This window comes from Plecotus auritus (assembly GCF_963455305.1).
Source record: "Plecotus auritus genome assembly, chromosome: 2".
NCBI lineage: Eukaryota > Metazoa > Chordata > Mammalia > Chiroptera > Vespertilionidae > Plecotus > Plecotus auritus.
This window is the reverse complement of record NC_137771.1, coordinates 62,405,606-62,422,146: the sequence shown is the minus strand read 5'-3', so window position 1 is coordinate 62,422,146 and position 16,541 is coordinate 62,405,606. Positions and strand designations below refer to the sequence as shown.

At 37.7% G+C, this 16,541-nt stretch overlaps 2 pseudogenes across 2 annotated transcripts in view; one reads left to right on the top strand and one right to left on the bottom strand.

Annotated features, from left to right (window-relative positions):
- Positions 1-9,081: 9,081 nt before the first annotated feature.
- Positions 9,082-9,275, top strand: LOC308242122 (translation machinery-associated protein 7B-like; annotated as a pseudogene). Its single transcript has one exon. The product of its transcript is annotated as a translation machinery-associated protein 7B-like (transcript).
- A 5,504-nt stretch (positions 9,276-14,779) lies between these two features.
- Positions 14,780-16,541, bottom strand: part of LOC308241077 (large ribosomal subunit protein eL27-like) — a 41,234-nt pseudogene continuing 39,472 nt past the window's right edge. Inside the window, exon 2 of the transcript in view lies at positions 14,780-15,179. The product of the transcript in view is annotated as a large ribosomal subunit protein eL27-like (transcript). The remainder of the gene's footprint in view (positions 15,180-16,541) is intronic.

Here is a 16,541-nt window from a genome sequence, read left to right as displayed (position 1 = left end):
CCTTTTTATCAATAATATTTTTGCTTGCCAAAACCGGTTTGGCTCAGTGGATAGAGCGTCGGCCTGCGGACTGGGGGGTCCCAGGTTCGATTCCGGTCAAGGGCATGTAACTTGGTTGCGGGCACATCCCCAGTGGGGGGTGTGCAGGAGGTAGCTGATCGATGTTTCTCTCTCATCGATGTTTCTAACTCTCTATCCCTCTTCCTTCCTCTCTGTAAAAAATCAATAAAATATATTTAAAAAAAAATAATAATATTTTTGCTAAAACAAATAATGGAAGTATATCTACTTATTTTCACTAAAGCTAACTGTGAAGGAATTTCAAGGCAAGAAAAATAAAACAGGGATTATTGGCTTGACAGTTAGTGAGACTAGAAGAAATAAAAGCTGCACTGCATCTAGAAAAATTACCTTTAAACTGATTGCTAAAAGTAAATCAATATCCTAGCCTTTTTACATGTTGGCAAGTTAATGGAAAGAAATAGGCTTATTTATTTATTTGAGTGATATTCAACCTAATAGCATTTCAGTAAGTGAATAAAGAAAACTAAAGACAAAAAACCAGTGTGACTTAAAGGAAGTAGTTAAATTTTGGGAAATGTGATTTTTTTTTCCTTCTCTTTATATTCTCAAAATTGATGACGAATTCTTTTCACATGTACCTTATTTGACTTGCATTGCACAATAATTTGGATCAATAAATATGATTTACCTAGAGTTGTCAGAAACTGGGGGTGCATAGTTGTCTTTCTTGGTGTGTGTGTTTTTTAATTCAAAACTAGTTGTGAAAAAAAATAGTTGTGATTTTTTTTCTTTTAATACAACTAATAAGGCAATTTCATGTAAAACAACAACAACAACAAAATCAGAATTTAGCCCGATCAGCATGGCTCAGTGGTTGAGCATCAACCTATGAACCAGGAGGCCACTGTTTGATTCCTGGTCAGGGCACATGCCCAGTTTGTGTGTGTGTGTGGAGTGGGGGAGTGTGCAGGAGGCAGCCAATCAATGATTCTCTCTCATCATTGATGTTTCCATCTCTCTCTCCCTCTAACTTCCTCTCTGAAATCAATAAAAATATATTTTAAAAAATAAAATTTAATTTAAAAAATCAGATTTTGTACGATGGATATATCCCAAAATGCACATTTTTAGCTCTTTGACCTTGGGAAATATTTTTACCTCAATCAGTCTTAATTTTGTCATCAATATATTAATTATAATACCCACCTTAGAGATTATTGTAAAATTTTAAATATGTATTTCATGAAAAGCACTTGATAAATATTCTGAGAATGGACCATTATTGTAGCACTTACACTCTCAAGTAGTGTGTATTAGTTGTATTTCTATTATGTGTGTATGCATGAGTGTTTTTAAAAAATTTTTTCTGAAACTTTGAAAGTCTTTCTCACTAAGAGCTATTTTTTAAAAAGGGATTCATAATAGGTTTGCCTTTGAATAATAAAAGTACCATCTGGCTGAGCCATGAAAATCCGGATGAAGCCCTGACATAGATAGGGAGAAATGGCAAGTCTAAAAATAATAAGAAAAAGAAGAAGAAAAAGAAGAAGATGATGATGAAGAAGCATGTGCTTGCTATAGCCAAATGCTTCATATGTATTATACCTTAAGTGCTAGATACCTATTAGGAAATTGCTTTTTTAAAACTCATATATGATAAATGGTTTATTTCAGATATAATAAAATCTGCATGCACTTAATGTAACTTAAAATATGTAAAAGAAAATTAATACAACTGTAATGAAAATAAATCCACATAGTGGGATAATTTAACATGCCTGACTCAGCTGCTGTTCTGATAAGCAGACCAAAAAAATGTAAAAATATAGAAGAATTGAGCAGCATTAGTACTAAACTTGACCTAAGGGACATATATAGAACACTGTACCTAGCAATTGCAGAATCAAAGGGGGAAAAAATAAAGTAATTTGAAAGGAAATTGCTTTTTTAAACTTTGTCTAATTAAAAATGTAAAACTTGCTGAGATTATGAAATGTAGTCAATGTCTCCTAGTTAGTAATTAGCATACCTGGTACTTGAACCCGAAGTCCTGACTCGAAGACTGAGCTTCTGACCACTCCACTGTCAACATCTATGTGAAGGAGTTATAAATAACTCTCAGAAATAATACTTAAGTGGACACAGCCCAAGGAAAAGAAGAGGAAAGTTCTTCTTCTATAAACTTCTAAAAGAGAACACTATAACTTATACCTATTTCCAGGTTTTTTTCTATTTGTCTATGCAACTAATCATAAGTCCATTCTGTCATCCAGTAGTCATTGGTTCTAATTACATGCCAACAATTTGGCCTGAGGTGAAGAAGGAAACTTTGTTCAGTGCAAAACAGCTCAATTGCAATACAGCACAGCTATGATGCAGCCATGGGGCCAGGCAGGCTTGGAGTCAGGCCCCTCTCCTAGACAGCTCTGCTCTGTTCCTTGCTGGTCTGCTTTGCACTGCACTGATCTACTCTACTGTGCTTTGGTCTGCTCTGTTCTGGCACAGTCTACTCTGACCTGCACTGGTCTGTTCTGCTTCCTGACATCAGCCAGGGAGACAAGGTGGAAAGGGAAAATGCACTCCCAGAGCCAGCAGGCAGGTGGCTTATACAAACAGAAGTCTCTGCCCCTGGTCCCTGTTTGGTCTGTCCTCATGCAAATGGGGGTTCCAAATCCTTGCAATTTGATTGGTCAGAATTGAGCTGCTCTGGTTGGTCAGAGCTGTGCAACTTCAATTGAATGAGGAAAGGCTCAGTCCTATTGGTTGAAGTTAGAAACTCCTTTATAATGGCTGGCTCAGATGGCAGAAACACCAGTGCAGGCAGGCAGTTCAGTGCAGAGGCAAGTAGTTCAGTGCAAGCTTCTCCCTGAAGAGCAGTTTGTGTGAGAGATCTCTGTGTAGAAACGGCTACTAGGCTCTGGCTTTTTTTCTTTTTTTTTCTTTTTTTTTTTTTTTTAATTTGAGCCCAATTACCCTTCTTTATAGGTATCTTCTTCCTCAGAGTTCACAATTCCAACACACATCTCTTCAATGAAACGTTCTGCCAAGAATCATGAACTCATTCCTGTGTGGCCTCAGAAACAAAGAGATATCAGATTCCAAAATAAATATTTGGTAATAAAAATTGGAGAAGGGATATACGTTTTCAAATCCAATCTTTAAGATAAAAATATTCCTCAAAGTTTCAAATGCCCCGCTATAAATTCTATAAATTAAGATATCAAAAGCTAAAATATACCACTTAAGGTGTAGTTGAGTTCAACGGCTACTCCAAATTCCATAGCCTATGAGACAAATCCAAATATAATGATTTTACATAAATCAATGCAATGATTATCAGTAAAATAAAATAAAATATATTTTCTTATTTGTACATAAAATAACAAATTTGCTTTATAGAATTAAAAGCAAAATAAGCTTGAGAAATAAGCTGCGGGCACTTTGTTCTTAATGTAAGCAGGTTTTAGTATGTAAAGTGATATGCATGCCAGGCAAGTGAGCCTTTTCATTTTGAACAACTCTAAACTTACAAACAATAGACATTTAGGTGACATCCAAATAATATTTGAGGCTGTCTAGGTGAGTGTGCAAATCAGTAAATTGTGTATATAATGGATGATTAGGTGAGCACAATTGGAGTCTGTGCCTGCAACTCAAATTTACATGCTTAATCATCATACTTGTATTTCACTGAGAATGGTTTACACACAAGTATTTTTATACCTATGGTCTCTATTTCTCATACAGACAAATAACCCCCTTGTTCCTTTGAAGTTAATCCTCTTTTCTATATTATTACATATGTCATATAAAACCCTTAGACTGTTTGATGGACATTGCTTGTCAATGGTTTGGTTGTATCTATGGAACCTGCATAAGATCTGGGAGCACCATAAAATAGAGTGAGGAAGGAGATAGGTTTTCTCTCTTTAACTTATTTTGTTTTTAATTTAATAAATTTTTATTGTTCAGATTATTACAATTGTTCCTCTTCCCACCCCCCCATAGCTCCCCTCCACCTGGTTCCCACCCCACCCTCTGCCCTTACCTACCCCCCCCCAACTGTCCTCATCCCTAGGTGTATGATTTTTGTCCAGTCTCTTCCCAAACCCCCCATTCCCATTTCCCCCCAAGAATTGTCAGTCCACTCCCTTTCTATGCCCCTGATTCTATTATATTCACCAGTTTATTCTGTCCATCAGATTTTTTATTCACTTGATTTTTAGATTCACTTGTTGATAGATATGTATTTGTTGTTCATAATTTTTATCTTTACCTTTTCTTCTTCTTCCTCTTCTCAGAGAATACCTTTCAGAATTTCATATAATACTGGTTTGGCAGTGATGAATTCCTTTAGCTTTTTCTTATCTGTGAAGCTCTTTATCTGCCCTTCAATTCTGAATGATAGCTTTGCTGGGTAGAGTAATCTTGGTTGTAGGTTCTTGCTATTCATCACTTTGAATATTTCTTGCCACTCCCATCTGGCCTGCATAGTTTCTGTTGAGAAATCAGCTGACAGTTTTATGGGTGCTCCCTTGTAGGTAACTAACTGTTTTTCTCTTGCTGCTTTTAATATTCTCTCTTTGTCTTTTGCTCTTGGCATTTTAATTATGATGTGTCTTGGTGTGGTCTTCTTTGGATTCCTTTTGTTTGGGGTTCTGTGTGCTTCCTGGACTTGTAAGTCTATTTCTTTCACCATGTGGGGGAAGTTTTTGGTCATTATTTCTTCAAATAGGTTTTCAGTGTCTTGCTCTCTCTCTTCTTCTGGCACCCCATAATTCGGATGTTGGTACCTTGAGGTTGTCACAGAAGCTCCTTACACTATCTTCAAATTTTTGGATTCTTTTTGCTTTTTGCTTTTCCGGTTGAGTGTTTTTTTGCTTCCTTGTATTTCAAATCTTTGACTTGATTCTTGCGGTCCTCTAGTCTGCTGTTAGGTCTCTGTATAATATTTTTTATTTCAGTCAGTGTATGTTTAATTTCTAGTTGGTCTTTTTTCATATCCTCGAGGGTCTCGCTAAATTTAGTAGCTTTTTCTAGAAAATTCTTGAAAAACCTTATAACTGTGGTTTTGAACTCTATATCCAGTCATTTGCTTTCCTCCATTTCTTTCATTTGTGATCTGTTTCTTTGTCTCTGTACCTCAGCCTTTTGCAGCTCCTCTGAGTTTCCATGTGCTTTTCTCTTTCCTTCTAGTTGTAGAATTTCCACTCAGCCAGCTTTTTTGTGGTTCTGGATGATGTCCATTTTGTCTTTTAGTTGTAGTTTTGAAATTGTTGTGCGAGGCAGCAGTTTAGGTGTTTACCTATGCCACCATCTTGGTTTCTCTCAGGTTTTCTCTCTTTTAAACATGCTTTTTCAATAGTCTCCTTTTCCAATAGTATCTTAAACATTTCAAACACCTACAACAAAAACTAAATTCACACTTTGCATATCCATTTCCGTTTAAGAGGTAACCCATAAAAAATCATTCAACATCAGGTTTACAGAGGAGGAAACTGATATAATGCTACGTATTTTTCAAAAGCAACTGCTTTCCCATAACTTTCTGAGGCACCCCATAGAAAAGAAAAAGATGATATGCCCTGTTTATTCATACAAAAGCCCTTCCAAGGATTTCAATTCAGCCTCTTCACGAGATTCAACCTTGCATCCCTCCTCTTGACTGGACATTTCTATTTGGATGCCTCTCCTGTAACTCAGCAAAGTGTTTTTTCTTTCTTCATAAACCTATTCACCATACTGTTCTTGAGTCATGCAATGAGGAATGACTCCCCTCTTTGATACCCTCAGATGATCATCAACAAGCCCTTTCCATTAATTCTTCTTTTCATTTGTCCCTCTTTTTGAAGATTAGTTTCCACCCATCACATCTGGCCCTTTGAACATCACATCAGATTTACTGCAAAAGCAACTCCCCAGTCTTGTTGCCTCACATTCTGTCCTCTGTAATCCATCCACATTCTACACCACATGACTCATTCAAAACTGCCTTCATTATGTATTTGCATCTGTCTATCACTTACCATAAAATAAAATTAACCATAACAAAACACAAGCATCAAGGGTCTAATATGGTGCCAGGTGCTCTGTGATGTGTGTTACATCAGTTACCTTCTAATAACCACATGGAGATATATTCTGGCTAACTCTATTTCATAGATGAAGAAATTTAAGTTTTAGACATTGATTAATTTGCCCGAGTTCACATCATTAGGGATCTAGTAGTATGCATACACATAAGATGCGATTCTAGAACTTAAGCTATTAGCTGCTATCCTAAAGGTATGCAGGAATGTCTTCTGTGAACCTCAGAAGGGAAAGCCGTTTGGAAGGATCAGGGTAAAAAGTGAAGACAAGAAAAGGCATCTTCAATCTTCTAGAGTTTGTATTTACATGAGAAGTAACTTAGAGAAACATGAGTTATTTTTTTCAAGAGTTTTCTGTCTTTTGCCTCTATATTTTTTTCACTTAAATAAGCAATGGTTTTCAATATCTGAAAGAGTAGTAGCAGGATAATAAGTTTCCAAAGGAACAGCGGTTTGGCTAGTGAAAAATTTAACAAAGGGTCATAATTAATAAATGGAATTATCACAGCACATACACAAAAAAAGTTTATTTCTTCTGTAAAGAGACATCCAAATAGAATAAAACAGACTTTTAATGGCTCCCCTTCTCAAATATTTTTTGTGTGCGTACTGCATTTGGTAATCAGTCAAGGAAGGGACACAATTACTTTTAACTACAGACAGAAGGATAATGTAAAAGTTGCATTTCAAAATTCTATTTGGAGTTGTAATTTGTGTCAAAACCAAAGCCCATCACACAGACTGATAGGCTTTGGGAAATCCAAAGGAAAAGGAAAAATAGCATATATAGATGTTTTAGTTTTATATTATATGTATTTGACACCAGTCAAGAAGTTGGAACCCTTTTTATGTGGCATGTGGTGAGACATCACAATCCTGAAAGTGTGCCTCTACCCTCCCACAGTTCACCCAAGACACCGGGAGGCTGGATGATTCGGTTTAATTTAACACTGGAGCCCAGGAGCTCCCCACACAAAGTTTATCCCTGCCCTTGTTAGGCTTCCTTGATTGTAACCATCATAAACCCATTCCAGTTCAACAGAAGAGAATGTATTAAAGCAATCTTAGGGAGCTCAAATGGCAACACATCTTCAAGCCAGGCTTAGAGTCAGCTCATCATCAGTAAGGAACAGGCCAGTTTTGGGCGTCAAGCACATAGGACCACCTTGACCATCGATCTCTTCAGGACACTGCCCAGGAGCAAGTGAACTCCATCTTTCATATTCCTGTAACCCCTCAAACACAAAGAAAATATGGTGACTGGTTTGGTCTGGGGGAAATGCCCACCTGTTGATTAAGCAAGTGCAGAGACCCTTATTCAAAGCGCCAGTAAGACTGCAGAACTGAGTGATGTCATTCTTCAAAAAGAAAACAGGGCACTGTTTGGAAAGGGGAATGGTTGGTGGGCAGCCAAAAAGCCAATGGTAAAATGTATTCTTTTTGGAAACAAGAATTTAAGATTATTTTATCTGGAAAAAAGAAAATCATGGAATCTTTTCATTACAGTCTTTCTCATGTCCATATTATTGTTAAGAAGAGACTGGCTAGTTTTTGTTTTTTTTTTCTTCCCATCTGAATAGGAGTTGAACAGAGTTCAGTTAATGCACCCTGGCTCAGATTAGGCTAAAATGTAAGCAAGATCATTTGCTCATTGGGCAAAGTTCTATTGTGATAAAAGGGATAAAATAATAAATAGTGGGTAAGCTTAACTTTTTATCCACTACATTTTTAAAATATCCAGAGTTCCGAGATCTTGAAAGCACATTGGAGATTATTATCTAAGACAAACTCATCATTGTATAGGTTAGGAAACTGAGATCCAGAGCACTACAATGACTTGTCCTGGGTCATGTTACTGCTCAGTATCAAAAACAAAGCCACTACTCAGATTTCCTGTTTCACAGAAACATCCACTATTCTTCACTCTTTTCTTAGACCTCATGTGCCCTGGATGATTTAGACACTCTTGATTAAAGATAATTTCTTGAATTTGCTTTTGATTCTATCATCTATAATTTTATAATTTGGGATAACTTTATTTCCCCAACATGTATATTTTAAACTGCATTATTCCATCAAATCAGTTTGCCGTTAATTATAACATGCACCTCTAGGAACTCAAACAAAATGCTGGCAATCAAATTAGAACACAATACTTTCTTACTATGTAGGATATTTATTTTATACTTAGTGAAAAGGCTCATTAACACTGGGATTTTTATCATGCATTATTCTTGTTCATAGGTTATAAAAGGGAAATATACACAAAATACATTTTAATATCAGCTCTAAAAAACTTCTGCACACATGGAATCCAACTATCCTGAATGACATTTCATCTCAGAGCCATTGACACCATGTTACTAATATCAACCTCTATGCTTCAAGAGCATCGGTGATGCCTCATTTCTTAAACTTGTCCCCAACCTCTTCTTTCATGCTACTGACACCCAGTCTGCACTCATGTTCTTTCCTCAAATAGTCCTAATGGTTGTTGTTTTTTTAATATATTTTATTGATTTTTTTTTTTTTTTTTTTTTTTTTTTTTTTTTTTTTTACAGAGAGGAAGGGAGAGGGACAGAGAGTTAGAAACATCGATGAGAGAGAAACATCAATCAGCTGCCTTCTGCACACCTCCTACTAGGGATGTGCCCGCAACCAAGGTACATGCCCTTGACCCGAATCGAACCTGGGACCTTTCAGTCCACAGGCCGATGCTCTATCCACTGAGCCAAACCAGTTAGGGCCTAATGGTTTTTGACTGAAATGTCAAGAGGTTGCCATTGTCCAGCCCTGCCACCAAGAATAACAATTAAGCTCACACATGTGCACACAATGACATCGTCCTTACCGCTGCCACCTGGTCAACAGCAATTGTAAAACTCCATTGAGTACTACACATATCCTAATTTCAGCTATGTTAAATGTGAAAAACGGGGGCAGGGTCTGGGGAGGGGTGGCAGGTACTATGTCTCACCATAAAGGTGGCAAGAAGAAGCCCTGAAGCAGCCCAAGAAGCAGACCAAGGAGATGGACAAGGAAGAGAAGGCATAAAAGCAGAAGCAAAAAGAGGAGCAGAAGAAACTTGAAAAGCTAAAAGCGAAGGCCAAAGGCAAGGGCCCTCTGGCCACAGGTGGAATTAAGAAATCTGGCAAAAAGTGAGCTGTGCCTTGTTCCTAGAGAAATGGTGACCCTTAATTCCGTTCCTGTTTTAACATCTGGATTCCTGCCATAACATCTGTTGCTACTGTTAGCTAGAATAAAGTGTTGACTCTGAGCTTGTTGTACATTTAAGAATGAACTTTTGCCCCTGGCCAGTGTGGCTTAGTTGGTTGGAGCGTTGTCCCGTACACCGATAGTGGCTCATCTCTTTAGTTCTTCTCACTCAGCTATTTCTCAGCCCAGCTCAGAATTCTGCCAAAGTGTGTTATTCAGTCTTTGTTCTATCCCAAATTCTGTACCACCTGGAATTAAACCAACTAATTTGAAATAACCAAAAAGAAAAGTGAAAAAAAAAATAGATGCATTAGAACATGAATGTTATAATGAGATATATATTTTTTGTATTTTAATCCCTGAAATGAATATAGGGAACTAGCTTTCTCATTATTATAAAATTTGCTAAGCCTTTTTATCCCACCATATATTCTGTAAATGATGTGCTATTCTGGTTATTTCTAGCTGACATTAGTGTGGAAACTGGACAGATATCTGTGTTATTCCTATTTCCCAGGCTGTGCCACCAGAGAAACTGTTTTACACTAGACTTCACTTAAGTAGATCAAAAGCTGATTTTTCAATTTTCTGAAAAATTTAGAATTTTCAAAAATTAAATAATTCTCTACTTCCTTTTTAGGCTCAAAATCTTTTATGGAGGTCATATTGAGAAATTATCATTTTCTGGGGGAATGAACCTAGATTATTTGGCACACAGAAATACAGTGTAATCCACAGTGATGAGCACAATTCTGCCAGCTTTCTAAGAAAACCCTAGCATGTTGCTCACAGTGTGGCCCAAGGAGCTGCAGGAGTAGCATCACCTGAGAGCTTGTCAGTAATGCACACCCCCAACTCACCCCAGACTTACAGAACCAGAATCTTCACATCACCAAGTTCCCTAGGGAGACAGGTACATTATAGTTCAAGAAGCAATGGCTTAAAAGATGGGCTGTTCAGTTAGCACTGAGTACACCCTTCCAGAAGCTTGGGTTGCTGTAACCATTTTATTGCCACAGCTGACATAAGTAGCTATTAGGCTCTGAGGCATTTCCAGGCTGACTGCTATTTCCTATCACAGTTTCAATCTTCAGAGGTGAATAAGAAAAAAAAAAAGGAAGGAGTGGGTAGTGAAGGGCACAGCTCTTTACCAAGGTTACTGAATCTTTAAGTAGTGGAACAATAAAGAGGTAGAGAAGCTGTGAGCTGGAAGAAAACTCTCGTAACTCAATCATCCACTCTGTTTCACCAATACTATTGACCACTTTCTACATGCCTCACATTTAATCTTTCTACCTCTCTAAAACTTTTCTTCTCATACTTTCTCTGCTCACTTTATAAAGCCTCACATGACGGTCTAAACCAAGGATTCTTTAACAGGAATTCAGGAATTGCCTTCAGGGAGCCCCTAAATCTAAGATGAATTCAGGGATTGCCTTCAGGGAACCCCTAAATCTAAGATGATATATTTAAAAGTTGGGGTGTAGGTATATGCATATTTTCATAGAAAAAAAAAACATGCTCTTATCAGAATTTGAAAAGAGATTGTAATCAATCAATCACTCGATCAATAGTTAAGAACTACTAGCAGTCTAAGTAAGTATCCACCATTTTAAAGTCATTGATATAAACATTTTGGTGGCAAACATTAACTAATTTCATTTGGAAATTGGCTCATTATGAAATAACTAATACTCCACCCACTTTGTGCTGTCACAGACCTTTCTGCAGAAAATAAAAACCAACAACAAAAAACAGCAATGGGAAAAGATCATCTCACTTAACTATAAGAGGACCTCACTTAGCTACATAATCATGTTGGCACCACTTCCCATTTTGCTGTTCTCCATTCCTACATTCTCTGTTATCTTTTACTAGAGGCCCAGTGCACAAAATTCATTCATGGGGGGTCTCTCAGCCCAGTGTGCACCCTCTCACAATCTGGGACTCCTCGGGGGATGTTGACTGCCGGCAGTTGGACATCCCTCTTGCAATCCAGGACCGCTGGCTCCTAACCATTCTGCCTGCCTGCCTGATTGCCCCAATTACTCTGCCTGCCTGCCTGACTGCCCCTAACTGCTTGCCTGCCTGCCTGATTGCCCCTAACCACCTCTGCCTCGGCCCCTGCTGCCACAGCTTCGTCCAGAAGGATGTCCGGATTGTCAACCGGAAGGTCGTTTGGCTGTCCAGTCTAATTAGCATATTACGCTTTTATTATTATAGATACTTTTTTTATTGTTGTTGTTAATACTCACTTGAGGATATTTCTTTCCATTGATTTTTTTAGAGAGAGTGGAAGGGAAGGTGAAAGATAGAAAGAGAGAAACATCCATGTGAGAGAGACTGGTTGCCTCACAAGTGTTTCCTGACCTGACCGGGGATGGAGCGGTATGTGCCCTTGACTGGACCCTTCAGTCTGCATCCAAACACTCTACCCACTGAACCAAACAGATAAGGCTTATCTTTTATTCTTAAAGGATAATTGATGTTATCCCTCCCTCAGTATTAGCTCCCTAGTTCTTCCAGAAGTGTGTCATAGCAATATTGTCCTCATTCTTTCCTTTCCACTCTGTCAATTTCAAAATCTCATTCAAGAAACAGCAAAGAAAGGTCAGAATTAGCTTTGGCTGACTATCATAATATACACCCTTAGCTCAGGTCCCACAAAAGGGGTGGTGTCTTTTAATGCCTTTAAAATCATCAAGAGAAATCAAAGAAACCATTTCTAATCCTACCTTTACAACCAGAATTCCATTGATCAGTGTAGGTAAAGGGATGGCAAATCAAGGGGGAATAGCTTTTAGAAAGTATGATTTGATCCACACAGCTGAGTGATCAGGGCAAGCTCAAATCCCATCTAAGTGGGGGCAATAAATCTATAGTCCTATCATCTTTGAGATATCTCATTCATGAAGCACAGGTAAGATATCACCTCTAGTTGCCATTAAATTATCAAGTACATTTGCTTTGCAGTGATCCATGTAGAATTTTACAATTAAGAGAACAATGTAGCCCCAGAAATTTAGTACAAATATCTAACATCAAGGCCTGATCTAGTTTTCCTACTAAACGCCTGGGAAATTTGGTCCCGAACACTTTGCCCTTCTGGGACTTGGTTTATTAATCTAAAAAAAGAGAGAGTTGTGTTCATATTAGAATGGCCAAAATCTAGAACCCTGATAACACCAAATACTTACAAGGTTGTGGAGCAACAGAAACTCTCATTCATTACTGGTGGAAACACAAAATGGTACCATCACTTAGGAAGACAGTTTGGCAGTTTTCTTACAAAACTAAGCATATTATTAAAATCCAGTAATTATACTCCTTGGCATTTACCCAAAGATGTTAAACACTTGTGTTCACACACAAAAAAACCTGCACATGTATGTTTATAGCAGCATTATCATAATTGCCAAAACTTGGAAGCAACCAAGATGTCCTTCAGTAGTTGAATGGATAAACAGTGGTCCATTCAGACAATGGAATATTTTTCAGCAGTAAAAATAAATGAGCTTTCAAACCATAAAAAGACATAGAGAAAACTTAAATGCATAGTACTAACTAAAAGAAAACCATCTGAGAAGGACACATACCATATGATTCCAACTATATGACACTCTGCAAAATGCAAAACTCTAAAGAAATTTTTAAAAATCAGTGCTTGCCATAGGTAGAGGGAAGGGGAGGAATAAGCAAAGTACAGAGGATTTTTAGGGCAATGATAATACTCTATATGATCTTATATAATAAAAGCGTAATATGCAAATCACCAAATGGTGGAATGATCAGTCGGCAGGGGGCAGGGCCAGAGAGCAGGTGGTGCCAGGCCAGCCAAGGCATGTGCCAACAGGCAGAGGGAGGGGACGGCGATGGGGGAAGGGGGTGGAGTGACCAGAAGTGGCTGAGGGGCAATCGGCGCGCGGGGCTGGCCACTTGCCAGCCGGCGCTGTCCCCTGATAGGCCCACCCGATCACTTCCTGCAAAAAGAGGCCACTGGTGGCAGCAGTGGCTGGGCAATGGGAGGCAGGGCTGGTGCCATCCCCTGATTGGCCCTCCAGTTGCCTCCCGCAGAGGGAGGCCAGACTGCGGCTTAGGCCCACTCCCCATGGGGAACAGGCCTAAGCCATCAGTCAGACATTCCCTGAGGGCTCCCGGACTGCAAAAGAGCACAGGCCAGACTGAGGGACACCCCCCACCCCCTGCCAAGTGCACGAATTTTCATGCACCAGGCCTCTAGTGTTATAATAATGGATAAATGTCATTATATATTTTCTCAAACCCACAGAATGTACAAGTCTAAGAGTAAATCCTAAGTTAAATTGTGGACATTGGGTGATTATGATGAGCCAATGTAGGTTCGTTCTTGGTACAAAATTCTTCTGAGTGATGTTGATAATGGGGGAGGCTCTGAATATGTAATGGCACAGGGAAACCACTGTACCTTTCTTTCAATTTTATTGTAAACCTAAAACTGCTATAAAGATATAAAGACTTAAAAAAGAGTTGGGTGAGCTGCTCTCAAAAGAAACAGGTTGGAATAGAGGTTGAAATCTTGAACTCTGTTATCAAAGAGACTTGGACTCAAATTCAAACTCTGACACTCACCACCTTCTGAGCTTGATCAAATTACCCAACTACTCAGCCTCACTTTTTCATTTGTAAAATGGGGATGATAATGGTTCTGACCTTAGGAGGTACATAAAATATGTAATATCATTCAATAATAAGGTCAGAATTTCAAGGGCATATTTCAGTTTCTAATTATTGAAAACTGTTTTCCCTTACTCTGAGAACTTCTCCCTACTTGTGTTACCATAAATATCAACTGATATTAATAGGTCTTAATACTTCCAAAACTGTGCATTACCATATTGATAGGAGGAAATAATATTGATATTATTTCACCCCTCTTACTTTTATTTATTTTTTTAAAATATATTTTATTGATTTTTACAGAGAGGAAGGGAGAGGGATAGAGAGCTAGAAATAGCGATGAGAGAGAAACATTGGTCAGCTGCCTCCCACGCACAACCCCTACTGGGGATCGAGCCTGCAACCAAGGTACTTGCCCTTGACTGGAATCAAACCCAGAACCCTTCAGTCTGCGGGCCAACACTCTATCCACTGAGCCAAACCAGTGAGGGCACCCCTCTTACTTTTGGAGGTACTAAATAAAAACAATCCCAATGATAATGCTTTCATTCAAACTGAGTAATATAAATTTAATTTTTTTTAAATATACTAGTTCTAATACATTTGATTGTACAGAGATTTAAAAGAATGTCTCTAAAAATCAATTTCTAAAAATAATTACAAATATCAAAACAGCCATTTATAAAGTAGAATTACTTATATTAACTGATATGGAGCTTGTTTTATATTTTCAATAGTATTAAGATTAATCAGATTTTTTTTGTTTAAATTTTAATGACTGAAACAAAACAGATCTAAAACTGCAGCTTCTGGAAGAACCATTTGTTCTTGCTGATCTTGTACTTCTCTCCAAACTTGACCTTGGCCTTGCGTTTTAGAGCAAGGACTCTGAAGATGTCCTTGTTCATGACAGTTTTATCCAAGGGGTTATCCACAGAGTACCTTGTGGGCATGAGGTGATTGTAGTTATAAACTTTCACAAAAGACTTGATCTTTGACCTCTTGGCAATTTTCTTCTTGCCCATGGCAGCTGTCACTTTTCAGGGATTGTGGTCAATTCTAGCCACCAGAGAGAGCATGGCTGTAGGGGCAATCTGAGGTGCCATCCTCAATGTTCTTCATGATGATGGCTTTGCATCCAGAGTAACATCCAGCCAGGACCATCACCACCTTCTCGGGTTTTAAAGGCAGCCACTCGGCCAAGAGCAGAAAGGAAAGAACGGAATCAGATTATTTTTATTAGACATTAATTTTCATAAGAGCTATTAAATCACAGGTAAAATGGTGCTAAGTCAAATGGGCTTTATCTCTATTTTGGGAAAACTGAAATGATTATCAATGAGGGAAAATAAGGCTGAAGAAATATCACATCTCAGGATTTTTACCCCCTTTTTCCTTTTAATTGAGCTTCTTTCTCTCATACATCTTGTACTTATCATTCATTTATTTTCATCTCCAAGTATTTAGGTAATAAAGAGGTCTGACTGTTTAGAAAACAACAAATTAAACCAAACCTTTTATGAAGCTGCTGATTTCAATAAATCTCCATGCTATTTAATTTGAAAATGATTTACATCTGTTTAAATTACCTCTTCCATGTTTGAAATTTTTTAAGTAATTCATTACAAATAGAATTTTATTAGGACATTTAAAAATAATTTATTTGTTTTGTGACATTTATATTCACCAAAGTCTTATTGATAAAGCATGAGAAAAGAAGAATTGGTAAAAGTAAGTCATACTTAAGTATTTTTTTTAAACCACTAAGGTACCATCTCAAAAAAAAAATGATGTTGACCTGTCAGTTATACCTTCTTTTCTCTGTGGATATGCCTTCATGTTGCAGGGGAGATATACATATTGGCATGTATTGAAATAGTCTGCATCAAATTATCATCTAGTTGAGATGGGGATGTAGCAAGAGGATGTCTCCATGATTCAAAAATCCCACAGAAAGGAGCCGCAGTGTCAAACTTGTGATATGGTGTCAAGATGAAGTACGCTTTGAATTTTATTAATAGTAGGGAACACATTTCACTGCTCATTCAAGTGTCCTGCTAGAACTGGGTGAGTGTTGCCAATATAAGTGGATGGAGATCAACACTTTTTTGACACTCCTGCTACCAAGTGCCTATAAAATGTTTATACCTGTAATTGTGTCAAATTATGCTAATTGAGTACTGAAAAGACACTGTAAGTTGAAGTATTCAAACAGTACGTTTCTCAGAATCGCATGGAGCTCTTCAAGTTAGGTACTTGGAGGGCCTTTTTCCCTTTACCAAGTAGTGTCAAAGTACAATGTCCTAAAGTGTCATTTACTCTTAATTTAATCTTTAAAGGTAAGTATGAGGAAAGCAAATTTATTTAAATTCTTGATTATACAAATATAAGGTATTAAAGGTTTTAACTTCACTAGTTTTATTTTGTTTATTTTTTTTCAGCCCAGTATACTAGTATCAAGATTATTTCTTTGAGAGAGGGTTTTTATTATAAATGATACTTTGAGTACAGCTAAGAGTCTTTAACAATGTCAGCCCATTGGTAGATGTTAATATA